Raw genomic sequence first — 16,590 nt, forward strand, 5'->3', positions numbered from 1 at the left:
AAATGCACGTCTTCCGCGCAGCCATCTTCCAGTTGATGCTGCTTCCTACTGCGATGCTTATTTAATGAACTAAGGCAGACGAGCCACAGTTCTCAACACCGCCGGCCTAAATCGCTACATTAGATCATAAGAAATAGGAGCAGGATTTGGCCATGCGGCCCTCGATCATGCTCCGCCATTCACTAAGATCATGGCTGATCCTCTACCTCAACTGAAAGTTACCGACCTTGCCCCATATACCTTGATTTCCGTAATGTACATATCCATCTCAGTTAGGAATGTAATCAACGACTGAACCACCACAGCCCTCTGCGTTAGAAAACTCCAAAGATACACAACCCTTACAATGAAGCAATTTCTCCTCATCTCAATCTTAAATGGCCGGCCCCTTATTCTGAAACTTTGACCCCTAGTTCGGGCTCCACAGCCAGGGTAAACAACCTCTCAGAATCCGCCCAGTCAAGCCATGAAAGAATTTATATGTTCTTCCTTCGTAGCGTCTGCTGAATTCATTTCACCACAGAAAACTATGTTTAGCTGGATGGACAACCAGCAGGAAAAACAATGCAGCCAAAGATTTATTCTCCAACCACATTCCCTGAGGCACGCGGCCATACAAAGGGACAAAAGCAGCACACAAGAGAAAAGGCGATTTGAATCCCGTTCGTAGTGTCGAATTTCCTCAATTTGAACGAACGCCATATGAAGCAACAATTTGAATCAGATATTGCATTTAATTTCAGTCGCAAAATGTTAAGCGATCACACACTGCAAACCGCACGCAAAAAGAAAATCACAAGGCCCGTGCGAGGCACTAAACCGCATTCAAATAGAGCAACCAAATCAGTTAGCGTCAAAGATTTTGTCATTAGAAATTCATACCTCTAGCATTTGGCTGAAAACAAGAGATTGCAGGGGCTGCTCGCTTCTCGGCCGCGGCGCTAGCGACAGCAACAAGTCATCCGGTCACAGCTGAGTCCTCCAACGTACTGGAACTGCATGTGACAGAGCAGTTCAATCCTCAGGCCCTGATTGGACACATTCAATGGGGGTGTTCTCGCGCCGCTCTATGTGATTGGTTGGTTGTTGTCATGTGATCAGGGTGCAGGGCGATGCAAGGAAGCTGCAGTTCTCTGGCAATTGTAATAGTTGCAAGCTTTCCATTCTAATCCATGTATGTGTAAACCTGAGGAAAGTGTAGAAAAGGGTTTTCAGAATGGATTATCCACTGTGGCCGATTTTCCTGCTGGATTTTAATGCAAGAACGCTGCACTTGGAGTATTGGTATAAGGGATGTAGAATATCCATGCTGCCTGGCAGAAGACTGATCGATGAAGCGATTGTTCCCATTGGAAACAGGAAGGCAGCAGCAGTATGCTCACCACTGTTCATTTCACGGAATCAAAGACTCCATTTTTAAACAATAGATGAGTTTGCAAAAATTAAAAGTTACTCACGTCTCTGGGTGGGCTCGAACCACCAACCTTTCAGTTAACAGCCGAACGCGCTGGCCCATTGCGCCACAGAGACAGACACGAAAATGTTTGCAATTGGAATTATTCCACATGAACCCATGTGATTATGTGCCAGAGTGTTCACAGCAGAGGCACCGATTTCGAAGCAAATGAGAAGCTGCGTGGGTCCAAACCACTGTCAGGGTAGTCGTGGCCGAGTGGTTAAGGCGATGGACTAGAAATCCATTGGGGTTTCCCCGCGCAGGTTCGAATCCTGCCGACTACGGCACCGAGGACGTCGTCCCAAATGATCGCTTTTTACTTAATTTGAACTGCTGCCTTTCGGTTCCTCTGCCGAGATTCAAAGCTGCAATCAAACAAAGTTTCAAGCAGAAAGTGTAACAAGCACTTCACCCCATTATGATATTACGAGAGGCCTAAGCCAAAGGAGAATACTACGTTATTTAACGCTCTTGGAACCGTCAAAGCAATTTTAACCGCCGAAAATATTTTATTTTGCAACCCATTGAAGAAAATGCACGTCTTCCGCGCAGCCATCTTCCAGTTGATGCTGCTTCCTACTGCGATGCTTATTTAATGAACTAAGGCAGACGAGCCACAGTTCTCAACACCGCCGGCCTAAATCGCTACATAAGATCATAAGAAATAGGAGCAGGATTTGGCCATGCGGCCCTCGATCATGCTCCGCCATTCACTAAGATCATGGCTGATCCTCTACCTCAACTGAAAGTTACCGACCTTGCCCCATATACCTTGATTTCCGTAATGTACATATCCATCTCAGTTAGGAATGTACTCAACGACTGAACCACCACAGCCCTCTGCGTTAGAAAACTCCAAAGATACACAACCCTTACAATGAAGCAATTTCTCCTCATCTCAATCTTAAATGGCCGGCCCCTTATTCTGAAACTTTGACCCCTAGTTCGGGCTCCACAGCCAGGGTAAACAACCTCTCAGAATCCGCCCAGTCAAGCCATGAAAGAATTTATATGTTCTTCCTTCGTAGCGTCTGCTGAATTCATTTCACCACAGAAAACTATGTTTAGCTGGATGGACAACCAGCAGGAAAAACAATGCAGCCAAAGATTTATTCTCCAACCACATTCCCTGAGGCACGCGGCCATACAAAGGGACAAAAGCAGCACACAAGAGAAAAGGCGATTTGAATCCCGTTCGTAGTGTCGAATTTCCTCAATTTGACCGAACGCCATATGAAGCAACAATTTGAATCAGATATTGCATTTAATTTCAGTCGCAAAATGTTAAGCGATCACACACTGCAAACCGCACGCAAAAAGAAAATCACAAGGCCCGTGCGAGGCACTAAACCGCATTCAAATACAGCAACCAAATCAGTTAGCGTCAAAGATTTTGTCATTAGAAATTCATACATCTAGCATTTGGCTGAAAACAAGAGATTGCAGAGGCTGCTCGCTTCCCGGCCGCGGCGCTAGCGACAGCAACAAGTCATCCGCTCACAGCTGAGTCCTCCAATGTACTGGAACTGCATGTGACAGAGCAGTTCAATCCTCAGGCCCTGATTGGACACATTCAATGGGGGTGTTCTCGCGCCGCTCTATGTGATTGGTTGGTTGTTGTCATGTGATCAGGGTGCAGAGCGATGCAAGGAAGCTGCAGTTCTCTGGCAATTGTAATAGTTGCAAGCTTTCCATTCTAATCCATGTATGTGTAAACCTGAGGAAAGTGTAGAAAAGGGTTTTCAGAATGGATTATCCACTGTGGCCGATTTTCCTGCTGGATTTTAATGCAAGAACGCTGCACTTGGAGTATTGGTATAAGGGATGTAGAATATCCATGCTGCCTGGCAGAAGACTGATCGATGAAGCGATTGTTCCCATTGGAAACAGGAAGGCAGCAGCAGTATGCTCACCACTGTTCATTTCACGGAATCAAAGACTCCATTTTTAAACAATAGATGAGTTTGCAAAAATTAAAAGTTACTCACGTCTCTGGGTGGGCTCGAACCACCAACCTTTCAGTTAACAGCCGAACGCGCTGGCCCATTGCACCACAGAGACAGACACGAAAATGTTTGCAATTGGAATTATTCCACATGAACCCATGTGATTATGTGCCAGAGTGTTCACAGCAGAGGCACCGATTTCGAAGCAAATGAGAAGCTGCGTGGGTCCAAACCACTGTCAGGGTAGTCGTGGCCGAGTGGTTAAGGCGATGGACTAGAAATCCATTGGGGTTTCTCCGCGCAGGTTCGAATCCTGCCGACTACGGCACCGAGGACGTCGTCCCAAATGATTGCTTTTTACTTAATTTGAACTGCTGCCTTTCGGTTCCTCTGCCGAGATTCAAAGCTGCAATCAAACAAAGTTTCAAGCAGAAAGTGTAACAAGCACTTCACCCCATTATGATATTACGAGAGGCCTAAGCCAAAGGAGAATACTACGTTATTTAACGCTCTTGGAACCGTCAAAGCAATTTTAACCGCCGAAAATATTTTATTTTGCAACCCATTGAAGAAAATGCACGTCTTCCGCGCAGCCATCTTCCAGTTGATGCTGCTTCCTACTGCGATGCTTATTTAATGAACTAAGGCAGACGAGCCACAGTTCTCAACACCGCCGGCCTAAATCGCTACATAAGATCATAAGAAATAGGAGCAGGATTTGGCCATGCGGCCCTCGATCATGCTCCGCCATTCACTAAGATCATGGCTGATCCTCTACCTCAACTGAAAGTTACCGACCTTGCCCCATATACCTTGATTTCCGTAATGTACATATCCATCTCAGTTAGGAATGTACTCAACGACTGAACCACCACAGCCCTCTGCGTTAGAAAACTCCAAAGATACACAACCCTTACAATGAAGCAATTTCTCCTCATCTCAATCTTAAATGGCCGGCCCCTTATTCTGAAACTTTGACCCCTAGTTCGGGCTCCACAGCCAGGGTAAACAACCTCTCAGAATCCGCCCAGTCAAGCCATGAAAGAATTTATATGTTCTTCCTTCGTAGCGTCTGCTGAATTCATTTCACCACAGAAAACTATGTTTAGCTGGATGGACAACCAGCAGGAAAAACAATGCAGCCAAAGATTTATTCTCCAACCACATTCCCTGAGGCACGCGGCCATACAAAGGGACAAAAGCAGCACACAAGAGAAAAGGCGATTTGAATCCCGTTCGTAGTGTCGAATTTCCTCAATTTGACCGAACGCCATATGAAGCAACAATTTGAATCAGATATTGCATTTAATTTCAGTCGCAAAATGTTAAGCGATCACACACTGCAAACCGCACGCAAAAAGAAAATCACAAGGCCCGTGCGAGGCACTAAACCGCATTCAAATACAGCAACCAAATCAGTTAGCGTCAAAGATTTTGTCATTAGAAATTCATACATCTAGCATTTGGCTGAAAACAAGAGATTGCAGAGGCTGCTCGCTTCCCGGCCGCGGCGCTAGCGACAGCAACAAGTCATCCGCTCACAGCTGAGTCCTCCAATGTACTGGAACTGCATGTGACAGAGCAGTTCAATCCTCAGGCCCTGATTGGACACATTCAATGGGGGTGTTCTCGCGCCGCTCTATGTGATTGGTTGGTTGTTGTCATGTGATCAGGGTGCAGAGCGATGCAAGGAAGCTGCAGTTCTCTGGCAATTGTAATAGTTGCAAGCTTTCCATTCTAATCCATGTATGTGTAAACCTGAGGAAAGTGTAGAAAAGGGTTTTCAGAATGGATTATCCACTGTGGCCGATTTTCCTGCTGGATTTTAATGCAAGAACGCTGCACTTGGAGTATTGGTATAAGGGATGTAGAATATCCATGCTGCCTGGCAGAAGACTGATCGATGCAGCGATTGTTCCCATTGGAAACAGGAAGGCAGCAGCAGTATGCTCACCACTGTTCATTTCACGGAATCAAAGACTCCATTTTTAAACAATAGATGAGTTTGCAAAAATTAAAAGTTACTCACGTCTCTGGGTGGGCTCGAACCACCAACCTTTCAGTTAACAGCCGAACGCGCTGGCCCATTGCGCCACAGACACAGACACGAAAATGTTTGCAATTGGAATTATTCCACATGAACCCATGTGTTTATGTGCCAGAGTGTTCACAGCAGAGGCACCGATTTCGAAGCAAATGAGAAGCTGCGTGGGTCCAAACCACTGTCAGGGTAGTCGTGGCCGAGTGGTTAAGGCGATGGACTAGAAATCCATTGGGGTTTCCCCGTGCTGGTTCGAATCCTGCCGACTACGGCACAGAGGACGTCCTCCCAAATGATTGCTTTTTACTTAATTTGAACAGCTGCCTTTCGGTTCCTCTGCCGAGATTCAAAGCAACAATCAAAGAAAGTTTCAAGCAGAAAGTACAACAAGCACTTCACCCCATTATGACATTACGAGAGGCCTAAGCCAAAGGAGAATACTACGTTATTTAACGCCCTTGGAACCGTCAAAGCAATTTTAACCGTCGAAAATATTTTATTTTGCAACCAATTGAAGAAAATGCACGTCTTCTGCGCAGCCATCTTCCAGTTGATGCTGCTTCCTACTGCGATGCTTATTTAATGAACTAAGGCAGACGAGCCACAGTTCTCAACACCGCCGGCCTAAATCGCTACATTAGATCATAAGAAATAGGAGCAGGATTTGGCCATGCGGCCCTCGATCATGCTCCGCCATTCAATAAGATCATGGCTGATCCTCTACCTCAACTGAAAGTTACCGACCTTGCCCCATATACCTTGATTTCCGTAATGTACATATCCATCTCAGTTAGGAATGTACTCAACGACTGAACCACCACAGCCCTCTGCGTTAGAAAACTCCAAAGATACACAACCCTTACAATGAAGCAATTTCTCCTCATCTCAATCTTAAATGGCCGGCCCCTTATTCTGAAACTTTGACCCCTAGTTCGGGCTCCACAGCCAGGGTAAACAACCTCTCAGAATCCGCCCAGTCAAGCCATGAAAGAATTTATATGTTCTTCCTTCGTAGCGTCTGCTGAATTCATTTCAACACAGAAAACTATGTTTAGCTGGATGGACAACCAGCAGGAAAAACAATGCAGCCAAAGATTTATTCTCCAACCACATTCCCTGAGGCACGCGGCCATACAAAGGGACAAAAGCAGCACACAAGAGAAAAGGCGATTTGAATCCCGTTCGTAGTGTCGAATTTCCTCAATTTGACCGAACGCCATATGAAGCAACAATTTGAATGAGATATTGCATTTAATTTCAGTCGCAAAATGTTAAGCGATTACACACTGCAAACCGCACGCAAAAAGAAAATCACAAGGCCCGTGCGAGGCACTAAACCGCATTCAAATACAGCAACCAAATCAGTTAGCGTCAAAGATTTTGTCATTAGAAATTCATACCTCTAGCATTTGGCTGAAAACAAGAGATTGCAGGGGCTGCTCGCTTCTCGGCCGCGGCGCTAGCGACAGCAACAAGTCATCCGGTCACAGCTGAGTCCTCCAACTTACTGGAACTGCATGTGACAGAGCAGTTCAATCCTCAGGCCCTGATTGGACACATTCAATGGGGATGTTCTCGCGCCGCTCTATGTGATTGGTTGGTTGTTGTCATGTGATCAGGGTGCAGGGCGATGCAAGGAAGCTGCCGTTCTCTGGCAATTGTAATAGTTGCAAGCTTTCCATTCTAATCCATGTATGTGTAAACCTGAGGAAAGTGTAGAAAAGGGTTTTCAGAATGGATTATCCACTGTGGCCGATTTTCCTGCTGGATTTTAATGCAAGAACGCTGCAATTGGAGTATTGGTATAAGGGATGTAAAATATCCATGCTGCCTGGCAGAAGACTGATCGATGAAGCGATTGTTCCCATTGGAAACAGGAAGGCAGCAGCAGTATGCTCACCACTGTTCATTTCACGGAATCAAAGACTCCATTTTTAAACAATAGATGAGTTTGCAAAAATTAAAAGTTACTCACGTCTCTGGGTGGGCTCGAACCACCAAACTTTCAGTTAACAGCCGAACGCGCTGGCCCATTGCGCCACAGAGACAGACACGAAAATGTTTGCAATTGGAATTATTCCACATGAACCCATGTGATTATGTGCCAGAGTGTTCACAGCAGAGGCACCGATTTCGAAGCAAATGAGAAGCTGCGTGGGTCCAAACCACTGTCAGGGTAGTCGTGGCCGAGTGGTTAAGGCGATGGACTAGAAATCCATTGGGGTTTCCCCGCGCAGGTTCGAATCCTGCCGACTACGGCACCGAGGACGTCGTCCCAAATGATTGCTTTTTACTTAATTTGAACTGCTGACTTTCGGTTCCTCTGCCGAGATTCAAAGCTACAATCAAACAAAGTTTCAAGCAGAAAGTATAACAAGCACTTCACCCCATTATGACATTACGAGAGGCCTAAGCCAAAGGAGAATACTACGTTATTTAACGCTCTTGCAATTTGAACCGTCGAAAATATTTTATTTTGCAACCCATTGAAGAAAATGCACGTCTTCCGCGCAGCCATCTTCCAGTTGATGCTGCTTCCTACTGCGATGCTTATTTAATGAACTAAGGCAGACGAGCCACAGTTCTCAACACCGCCGGCCTAAATCGTTGCATTAGATCATAAGAAATAGGAGCAGGATTTGGCCATGCGGCCCTCGATCATGCTCCGCCATTCAATAAGATCATGGCTGATCCTCTACCTCAACTGAAAGTTACCGACCTTGCCCCATATACCTTGATTTCCTTAATGTTCATATCCATCTCAGTTAGGAATGTACTCAACGACTGAACCACCACAGCCCTCTGCGTTAGAAAACTCCAAAGATACACAACCCTTACAATGAAGCAATTTCTCCTCATCTCAATCTTAAATGGCCGGCCCCTTATTCTGAAACTTTGACCCCTAGTTCGGGCTCCACAGCCAGGGTAAACAACCTCTCAGAATCCGCCCAGTCAAGCCATGAAAGAATTTATATGTTCTTCCTTCGTAGCGTCTGCTGAATTCATTTCACCACAGAAAACTATGTTTAGCTGGATGGACAACCAGCAGGAAAAACAATGCAGCCAAAGATTTATTCTCCAACCACATTCCCTGAGGCACGCGGCCATACAAAGGGACAAAAGCAGCACACAAGAGAAAAGGCGATTTGAATCCCGTTCGTAGTGTCGAATTTCCTCAATTTGACCGAACGCCATATGAAGCAACAATTTGAATCAGATATTGCATTTAATTTCAGTCGCAAAATGTTAAGCGATCACACACTGCAAACCGCACGCAAAAAGAAAATCACAAGGCCCGTGCGAGGCATTAAACCGCATTCAAATACAGCAACCAAATCAGTTAGCGTCAAAGATTTAGTCATTAGAAATTCATACCTCTAGCATTTGGCTGAAAACAAGAGATTGCAGGGGCTGCTCGCTTCTCGGCCGCGGCGCTAGCGACAGCAACAAGTCATCCGGTCACAGCTGAGTCCTCCAATTTACTGGAACTGCATGTGACAGAGCAGTTCAATCCTCAGGCCCTGATTGGACACATTCAATGGGGGTGTTCTCGCGCCGCTCTATGTGATTGGTTGGTTGTTGTCATGTGATCAGGGTGCAGGACGATGCAAGGAAGCTGCAGTTCTCTGGCAATTGTAATAGTTGCAAGCTTTCCATTCTAATCCATGTATGTGTAAACCTGAGGAAAGTGTAGAAAAGGGTTTTCAGAATGTATTATCCACTGTGGCCGATTTTCCTGCTGGATTTTAATGCAAGAACGCTGCAATTGGAGTATTGGTATAAGGGATGTAGAATATCCATGCTGCCTGGCAGAACACTGATCGATGAAGCGATTGTTCCCATTGGAAACAGGAAGGCAGCAGCAGTATGCTCACCACTGTTCATTTCACGGAATCAAAGACTCCATTTTTAAACAATAGATGAGTTTGCAAAAATTAAAAGTTACTCACGTCTCTGAGTGGGCTCGAACCACCAACCTTTCAGTTAACAGCCGAACGCGCTGGCCCATTGCGCCACAGAGACAGACTCGAAAATGTTTGCAATTGGAATTAGTCCACATGAACCCATGTGATTATGTGCCAGAGTGTTCACAGCAGAGGCACCGATTTCGAAGCAAATGAGAAGCTGCGTGGGTCCAAACCACTGTCCGGGTAGTCGTGGCCGAGTGGTTAAGGCGATGGACTAGAAATCCATTGGGGATTTCCCCGCGCAGGTTCGAATCCTGCCGACTACGGCACCGAGGACGTCGTCCCAAATGATCGCTTTTTACTTAATTTGAACTGCTGCCTTTCGGTTCCTCTGCCGAGATTCAAAGCTACAATCAAACAAAGTTTCAAGCAGAAAGTACAACAAGCACTTCACCCCATTATGACATTACGAGAGGCCTAAGCCAAAGAAGAATACTACGTTATTTAACGCTCTTGGAACCGTCAAAGCAATTTTAACCATCGAAAATATTTTATTTTGCAACCCATTGAAGAAAATGCACGTCTTCCGCGCAGCCATCTTCCAGTTGATGCTGCTTCCTACTGCGATGCTTATTTAATGAACTAAGGCAGACGAGCCACAGTTCTCAACACCGCCGGCCTAAATCGCTACATTAGATCATAAGAAATAGGAGCAGGATTTGGCCATGCGGCCCTCGATCATGCTCCGCCATTCACTAAGATCATGGCTGATCCTCTACCTCAACTGAAAGTTACCGACCTTGCCCCATATACCTTGATTTCCGTAATGTACATATCCATCTCAGTTAGGAATGTACTCAACGACTGAACCACCACAGCCCTCTGCGTTAGAAAACTCCAAAGATACACAACCCTTACAATGAAGCAATTTCTCCTCATCTCAATCTTAAATGGCCGGCCCCTTATTCTGAAACTTTGACCCCTAGTTCGGGCTCCACAGCCAGGGTAAACAACCTCTCAGAATCCGCCCAGTCAAGCCATGAAAGAATTTATATGTTCTTCCTTCGTAGCGTCTGCTGAATTCATTTCACCACAGAAAACTATGTTTAGCTGGATGGACAACCAGCAGGAAAAACAATGCAGCCAAAGATTTATTCTCCAACCACATTCCCTGAGGCACGCGGCCATACAAAGGGACAAAAGCAGCACACAAGAGAAAAGGCGATTTGAATCCCGTTCGTAGTGTCGAATTTCCTCAATTTGACCGAACGCCATATGAAGCAACAATTTGAATCAGATATTGCATTTAATTTCAGTCGCAAAATGTTAAGCGATCACACACTGCAAACCGCACGCAAAAAGAAAATCACAAGGCCCGTGCGAGGCACTAAACCGCATTCAAATACAGCAACCAAATCAGTTAGCGTCAAAGATTTTGTCATTAGAAATTCATACCTCTAGCATTTGGCTGAAAACAAGAGATTGCAGGGGCTGCTCGCTTCTCGGCCGCGGCGCTAGCGACAGCAACAAGTCATCCGGTCACAGCTGAGTCCTCCAACGTACTGGAACTGCATGTGACAGAGCAGTTCAATCCTCAGGCCCTGATTGGACACATTCAATGGGGGTGTTCTCGCGCCGCTCTATGTGATTGGTTGGTTGTTGTCATGTGATCAGGGTGCAGGGCGATGCAAGGAAGCTGCAGTTCTCTGGCAATTGTAATAGTTGCAAGCTTTCCATTCTAATCCATGTATGTGTAAACCTGAGGAAAGTGTAGAAAAGGGTTTTCAGAATGGATTATCCACTGTGGCCGATTTTCCTGCTGGATTTTAATGCAAGAACGCTGCACTTGGTGTATTGGTATAAGGGATGTAGAATATCCATGCTGCCTGGCAGAAGACTGATTGATGAAGCGATTGTTCCCATTGGAAACAGGAAGGCAGCAGCAGTATGCTCACCACTGTTCATTTCACGGAATCAAAGACTCCATTTTTAAACAATAGATGAGTTTGCAAAAATTAAAAGTTACTCACGTCTCTGGGTGGGCTCGAACCACCAACCTTTCAGTTAACAGCCGAACGCGCTGGCCCATTGCGCCACAGAGACAGACACGAAAATGTTTGCAATTGGAATTATTCCACATGAACCCATGTGATTATGTGCCAGAGTGTTCACAGCAGAGGCACCGATTTCGAAGCAAATGAGAAGCTGCGTGGGTCCAAACCACTGTCAGGGTAGTCGTGGCCGAGTGGTTAAGGCGATGGACTAGAAATCCATTGGGGTTTCCCCGCGCAGGTTCGAATCCTGCCGACTACGGCACCGAGGACGTCGTCCCAAATGATCGCTTTTTACTTAATTTGAACTGCTGCCTTTCGGTTCCTCTGCCGAGATTCAAAGCTGCAATCAAACAAAGTTTCAAGCAGAAAGTGTAACAAGCACTTCACCCCATTATGACATTACGAGAGGCCTAAGCCAAAGGAAAATACTACGTTATTTAACGCTCTTGGAACCGTCAAAGCAATTTTAACCGTCGAAAATATTTTATTTTGCAACCCATTGAAGAAAATGCACGTCTTCCGCGCAGCCATCTTCCAGTTGATGCTGCTTCCTACTGCGATGCTTATTTAATGAACTAAGGCAGACGAGCCACAGTTCTCAACACCGCCGGCCTAAATCGCTACATTAGATCATAAGAAATAGGAGCAGGATTTGGCCATGCGGCCCTCGATCATGCTCCGCCATTCACTAAGATCATGGCTGATCCTCTACCTCAACTGAAAGTTACCGACCTTGCCCCATATACCTTGATTTCCGTAATGTACATATCCATCTCAGTTAGGAATGTACTCAACGACTGAACCACCACAGCCCTCTGCGTTAGAAAACTCCAAAGATACACAACCCTTACAATGAAGCAATTTCTCCTCATCTCAATCTTAAATGGCCGGCCCCTTATTCTGAAACTTTGACCCCTAGTTCGGGCTCCACAGCCAGGGTAAACAACCTCTCAGAATCCGCCCAGTCAAGCCATGAAAGAATTTATATGTTCTTCCTTCGTAGCGTCTGCTGAATTCATTTCACCACAGAAAACTATGTTTAGCTGGATGGACAACCAGCAGGAAAAACAATGCAGCCAAAGATTTATTCTCCAACCACATTCCCTGAGGCACGCGGCCATACAAAGGGACAAAAGCAGCACACAAGAGAAAAGGCGATTTGAATCCCGTTCGTAGTGTCGAATTTCCTCAATTTGACCGAACGCCATATGAAGCAACAATTTGAATCAGATATTGCATTTAATTTCAGTCGCAAAATGTTAAGCGATCACACACTGCAAACCGCACGCAAAAAGAAAATCACAAGGCCCGTGCGAGGCACTAAACCGCATTCAAATACAGCAACCAAATCAGTTAGCGTCAAAGATTTTGTCATTAGAAATTCATACATCTAGCATTTGGCTGAAAACAAGAGATTGCAGGGGCTGCTCGCTTCCCGGCCGCGGCGCTAGCGACAGCAACAAGTCATCCGCTCACAGCTGAGTCCTCCAATGTACTGGAACTGCATGTGACAGAGCAGTTCAATCCTCAGGCCCTGATTGGACACATTCAATGGGGGTGTTCTCGCGCCGCTCTATGTGATTGGTTGGTTGTTGTCATGTGATCAGGGTGCAGAGCGATGCAAGGAAGCTGCAGTTCTCTGGCAATTGTAATAGTTGCAAGCTTTCCATTCTAATCCATGTATGTGTAAACCTGAGGAAAGTGTAGAAAAGGGTTTTCAGAATGGATTATCCACTGTGGCCGATTTTCCTGCTGGATTTTAATGCAAGAACGCTGCACTTGGAGTATTGGTATAAGGGATGTAGAATATCCATGCTGCCTGGCAGAAGACTGATCGATGCAGCGATTGTTCCCATTGGAAACAGGAAGGCAGCAGCAGTATGCTCACCACTGTTCATTTCACGGAATCAAAGACTCCATTTTTAAACAATAGATGAGTTTGCAAAAATTAAAAGTTACTCACGTCTCTGGGTGGGCTCGAACCACCAACCTTTCAGTTAACAGCCGAACGCGCTGGCCCATTGCGCCACAGACACAGACACGAAAATGTTTGCAATTGGAATTATTCCACATGAACCCATGTGTTTATGTGCCAGAGTGTTCACAGCAGAGGCACCGATTTCGAAGCAAATGAGAAGCTGCTTGGGTCCAAACCACTGTCAGGGTAGTCGTGGCCGAGTGGTTAAGGCGATGGACTAGAAATCCATTGGGGTTTCCCCGTGCAGGTTCGAATCCTGCCGACTACGGCACAGAGGACGTCCTCCCAAATGATTGCTTTTTACTTAATTTGAACTGCTGCCTTTCGGTTCCTCTGCCGAGATTCAAAGCAACAATCAAAGAAAGTTTCAAGCAGAAAGTACAACAAGCACTTCACCCCATTATGACATTACGAGAGGCCTAAGCCAAAGGAGAATACTACGTTATTTAACGCTCTTGGAACCGTCAAAGCAATTTTAACCGTCGAAAATATTTTATTTTGCAACCAATTGAAGAAAATGCACGTCTTCTGCGCAGCCATCTTCCAGTTGATGCTGCTTCCTACTGCGATGCTTATTTAATGAACTAAGGCAGACGAGCCACAGTTCTCAACACCGCCGGCCTAAATCGCTACATTAGATCATAAGAAATAGGAGCAGGATTTGGCCATGCGGCCCTCGATCATGCTCCGCCATTCAATAAGATCATGGCTGATCCTCTACCTCAACTGAAAGTTACCGACCTTGCCCCATATACCTTGATTTCCGTAATGTACATATCCATCTCAGTTAGTAATGTACTCAACGACTGAACCACCACAGCCCTCTGCGTTAGAAAACTCCAAAGATACACAACCCTTACAATGAAGCAATTTCTCCTCATCTCAATCTTAAATGGCCGGCCCCTTATTCTGAAACTTTGACCCCTAGTTCTGGCTCCACAGCCAGGGTAAACAACCTCTCAGAATCCGCCCAGTCAAGCCATGAAAGAATTTATATGTTCTTCCTTCGTAGCGTCTGCTGAATTCATTTCACCACAGAAAACTATGTTTAGCTGGATGGACAACCAGCAGGAAAAACAATGCAGCCAAAGATTTATTCTCCAACCACATTCCCTGAGGCACGCGGCCATACAAAGGGACAAAAGCAGCACACAAGAGAAAAGGCGATTTGAATCCCGTTCGTAGTGTCGAATTTCCTCAATTTGACCGAACGCCATATGAAGCAACAATTTGAATCAGATATTGCATTTAATTTCAGTCGCAAAATGTTAAGCGATCACACATTGCAAACCGCACGCAAAAAGAAAATCACAAGGCCCGTGCGAGGCACTAAACCGCATTCAAATACAGCAACCAAATCAGTTAGCGTCAAAGATTTTGTCATTAGAAATTCATACCTCTAGCATTTGGCTGAAAACAAGAGATTGCAGGGGCTGCTCGCTTCTCGGCCGCGGCGCTAGCGACAGCAACAAGTCATCCGGTCACAGCTGAGTCCTCCAACTTACTGGAACTGCATGTGACAGAGCAGTTCAATCCTCAGGCCCTGATTGGACACATTCAATGGGGGTGTTCTCGCGCCGCTCTATGTGATTGGTTGGTTGTTGTCATGTGATCAGGGTGCAGGGCGATGCAAGGAAGCTGCCGTTCTCTGGCAATTGTAATAGTTGCAAGCTTTCCATTCTAATCCATGTATGTGTAAACCTGAGGAAAGTGTAGAAAAGGGTTTTCAGAATGGATTATCCACTGTGGCCGATTTTCCTGCTGGATTTTAATGCAAGAACGCTGCAATTGGAGTATTGGTATAAGGGATGTAAAATATCCATGCTGCCTGGCAGAAGTCTGATCGATGAAGCGATTGTTCCCATTGGAAACAGGAAGGCAGCAGCAGTATGCTCACCACTGTTCATTTCACGGAATCAAAGACTCCATTTTTAAACAATAGATGAGTTTGCAAAAATTAAAAGTTACTCACGTCTCTGGGTGGGCTCGAACCACCAACCTTTCAGTTAACAGCCGAACGCGCTGGCCCATTGCGCCACAGAGACAGACACGAAAATATTTGCAATTGGAATTATTCCACATGAACCCATGTGATTATGTGCCAGAGTGTTCACAGCAGAGGCACCGATTTCGAAGCAAATGAGAAGCTGCGTGGGTCCAAACCACTGTCAGGGTAGTCGTGGCCGAGTGGTTAAGGCGATGGACTAGAAATCCATTGGGGTTTCCCCGCGCAGGTTCGAATCCTGCCGACTACGGCACCGAGGACGTCGTCCCAAATGATTGCTTTTTACTTAATTTGAACTGCTGACTTTCGGTTCCTCTGCCGAGATTCAAAGCTACAATCAAACAAAGTTTCAAGCAGAAAGTATAACAAGCACTTCACCCCATTATGACATTACGAGAGGCCTAAGCCAAAGGAGAATACTACGTTATTTAACGCTCTTGCAATTTGAACCGTCGAAAATATTTTATTTTGCAACCCATTGAAGAAAATGCACGTCTTCCGCGCAGCCATCTTCCAGTTGATGCTGCTTCCTACTGCGATGCTTATTTAATGAACTAAGGCAGACGAGCCACAGTTCTCAACACCGCCGGCCTAAATCGCTACATTAGATCATAAGAAATAGGAGCAGGATTTGGCCATGCGGCCCTCGATCATGCTCCGCCATTCACTAAGATCATGGCTGATCCTCTACCTCAACTGAAAGTTACCGACCTTGCCCCATATACCTTGATTTCCGTAATGTACATATCCATCTCAGTTAGGAATGTACTCAACGACTGAACCACCACAGCCCTCTGCGTTAGAAAACTCCAAAGATACACAACCCTTACAATGAAGCAATTTCTCCTCATCTCAATCTTAAATGGCCGGCCCCTTATTCTGAAACTTTGACCCCTAGTTCGGGCTCCACAGCCAGGGTAAACAACCTCTCAGAATCCGCCCAGTCAAGCCATGAAAGAATTTATATGTTCTTCCTTCGTAGCGTCTGCTGAATTCATTTCACCACAGAAAACTATGTTTAGCTGGATGGACAACCAGCAGGAAAAACAATGCAGCCAAAGATTTATTCTCCAACCACATTCCCTGAGGCACGCGGCCATACAAAGGGACAAAAGCAGCACACAAGAGAAAAGGCGATTTGAATCCCGTTCGTAGTGTCGAATTTCCTCAATTTGACCGAACGCCATATGAAGCAACAATTT

The 16,590-nt window shown here is 45.7% G+C and overlaps 14 non-coding genes across 14 annotated transcripts; 8 read left to right on the plus strand and 6 right to left on the minus strand.

The window, feature by feature from the left end:
- Positions 1-1,456: 1,456 nt before the first annotated feature.
- trnan-guu (transfer RNA asparagine (anticodon GUU)) lies at positions 1,457-1,530 on the minus strand. The gene has a single exon. It is a non-coding gene; the product is annotated as a tRNA-Asn (tRNA).
- A 128-nt stretch (positions 1,531-1,658) lies between these two features.
- trnas-aga (transfer RNA serine (anticodon AGA)) lies at positions 1,659-1,740 on the plus strand. The gene has a single exon. It is a non-coding gene; the product is annotated as a tRNA-Ser (tRNA).
- Positions 1,741-3,443: 1,703 nt separating this feature from the next.
- Positions 3,444-3,517, minus strand: trnan-guu (transfer RNA asparagine (anticodon GUU)). Its single transcript has one exon. It is a non-coding gene; the product is annotated as a tRNA-Asn (tRNA).
- Positions 3,518-3,645: 128 nt separating this feature from the next.
- trnas-aga (transfer RNA serine (anticodon AGA)) lies at positions 3,646-3,727 on the plus strand. Its single transcript has one exon. It is a non-coding gene; the product is annotated as a tRNA-Ser (tRNA).
- Positions 3,728-5,632: 1,905 nt separating this feature from the next.
- On the plus strand, positions 5,633-5,714 carry trnas-aga (transfer RNA serine (anticodon AGA)). The gene has a single exon. It is a non-coding gene; the product is annotated as a tRNA-Ser (tRNA).
- Positions 5,715-7,417: 1,703 nt separating this feature from the next.
- On the minus strand, positions 7,418-7,491 carry trnan-guu (transfer RNA asparagine (anticodon GUU)). The gene has a single exon. It is a non-coding gene; the product is annotated as a tRNA-Asn (tRNA).
- Positions 7,492-7,619: 128 nt separating this feature from the next.
- On the plus strand, positions 7,620-7,701 carry trnas-aga (transfer RNA serine (anticodon AGA)). Its single transcript has one exon. It is a non-coding gene; the product is annotated as a tRNA-Ser (tRNA).
- A 1,691-nt stretch (positions 7,702-9,392) lies between these two features.
- trnan-guu (transfer RNA asparagine (anticodon GUU)) lies at positions 9,393-9,466 on the minus strand. The gene has a single exon. It is a non-coding gene; the product is annotated as a tRNA-Asn (tRNA).
- Positions 9,467-9,594: 128 nt separating this feature from the next.
- Positions 9,595-9,677, plus strand: trnas-aga (transfer RNA serine (anticodon AGA)). Its single transcript has one exon. It is a non-coding gene; the product is annotated as a tRNA-Ser (tRNA).
- A 1,703-nt stretch (positions 9,678-11,380) lies between these two features.
- trnan-guu (transfer RNA asparagine (anticodon GUU)) lies at positions 11,381-11,454 on the minus strand. The gene has a single exon. It is a non-coding gene; the product is annotated as a tRNA-Asn (tRNA).
- A 128-nt stretch (positions 11,455-11,582) lies between these two features.
- Positions 11,583-11,664, plus strand: trnas-aga (transfer RNA serine (anticodon AGA)). The gene has a single exon. It is a non-coding gene; the product is annotated as a tRNA-Ser (tRNA).
- Positions 11,665-13,569: 1,905 nt separating this feature from the next.
- Positions 13,570-13,651, plus strand: trnas-aga (transfer RNA serine (anticodon AGA)). The gene has a single exon. It is a non-coding gene; the product is annotated as a tRNA-Ser (tRNA).
- A 1,703-nt stretch (positions 13,652-15,354) lies between these two features.
- Positions 15,355-15,428, minus strand: trnan-guu (transfer RNA asparagine (anticodon GUU)). Its single transcript has one exon. It is a non-coding gene; the product is annotated as a tRNA-Asn (tRNA).
- Positions 15,429-15,556: 128 nt separating this feature from the next.
- On the plus strand, positions 15,557-15,638 carry trnas-aga (transfer RNA serine (anticodon AGA)). Its single transcript has one exon. It is a non-coding gene; the product is annotated as a tRNA-Ser (tRNA).
- The last annotated feature ends 952 nt before the right edge of the window (positions 15,639-16,590 follow it).

Source organism: Somniosus microcephalus, unplaced genomic scaffold (assembly GCF_052327205.1).
Source record: "Somniosus microcephalus isolate GS21.2 unplaced genomic scaffold, FLI_Smic_1.0 unresolved_chr9, whole genome shotgun sequence".
Lineage (NCBI taxonomy): Eukaryota > Metazoa > Chordata > Chondrichthyes > Squaliformes > Somniosidae > Somniosus > Somniosus microcephalus.